The sequence below is a fragment of the Ostrinia furnacalis genome, unplaced genomic scaffold, assembly GCF_004193835.3.
Source record: "Ostrinia furnacalis isolate ACB-3 unplaced genomic scaffold, ASM419383v2 OfSCF4781, whole genome shotgun sequence".
Classification (NCBI taxonomy): domain Eukaryota; kingdom Metazoa; phylum Arthropoda; class Insecta; order Lepidoptera; family Crambidae; genus Ostrinia; species Ostrinia furnacalis.
In genome coordinates, this window is record NW_021135020.1 from 1 (window position 1) to 1,008 (window position 1,008).

At 35.5% G+C, this 1,008-nt stretch overlaps 1 long non-coding RNA gene across 1 annotated transcript; it reads right to left on the bottom strand.

The window, feature by feature from the left end:
- On the bottom strand, positions 1-601 carry LOC114359995 (uncharacterized). Its single transcript, XR_003656474.1, has 3 exons — positions 547-601; positions 121-286; positions 1-42 (listed from the first exon to the last, which is right to left on the bottom strand). It is a non-coding gene; the product is annotated as an uncharacterized LOC114359995 (long non-coding RNA).
- Between the last annotated feature and the right edge of the window lie 407 nt (positions 602-1,008).

Consider the following 1,008-nt stretch of genomic DNA (forward strand, 5'->3'; position numbering starts at 1 on the left):
CTGGTGTCATTAGGCAGGCGCATGGAGCATATCCTAAATCACCTAAAAAAAAGAACACAAGCATCAATCACACATTACAAAAATTAAAATTGCCTCACATCCTAAGTAGTAGTGACTCACCAAGCAAAACCACTTCATCACCAGCCTTTGTACATCTCTTAAGTGGTTTTTTTACTATAGGTAGGTAAATACAGTGATTAAAAATAAATCAGACTTGCATAGCACCACCATTCCACCATATTAAGTTGGATCCGCATTTGACTTATTTAGATCTTTTATCTGTTATCTGAAAAAAGAAATAATATTAGAAGACACATTCTTCGAGTGGTGAGGTTACATAAGGGTGATCAAAGAACAGGAAAAAGACCTGCTCTATCACACAAGGACATAAGTTATTTATTGTATTAATTAAACAATATTTATTATGTAATTGTATGTGAATGTACCTATTGTGAACTCGTTAGCTTTATATCAAACCCTTTGAAATCTATTTTAAATTGTGTAATAATATCAATGTAATAAAAAAATAACTTTACTTAGGCTTACCTTTACTCGAGTTGAAATCCATTTTGCCTTTAATAAAAACATTCGTGTCATCCCTNAAGTTCAAATAAATATCACAAAACTTATTTTTAACACATGTGAACACTAATCAAAGTAATTTTAATGCAATTTTCTAAAACTCCGTCTATTCTCACTCACAAAATACTAACTTTTTATTTGACATTCTGGAGCGCATTCGAGTGCGAAGTGTGTTTCGGAATGAGGCTGGAATTTCCTTACAGAATGCCACTCAAAACGTCATCCCATACAAAATCTCACGATCAATTAGTTCAACCCGCTGCCGCGCCGACAAGCGTAGCGCTAGAGTAAATTCGTGGCGACGATCGAGTTTATAGAATGCAAATCTAAAAACTCATCGCGGATTTAGTTGCGATGTCTAGGTGAAGGTTTTATAGAATCGCACTGCAGGTCACATAGTACGCAGAAGTGGAGGCCGCGTACCGG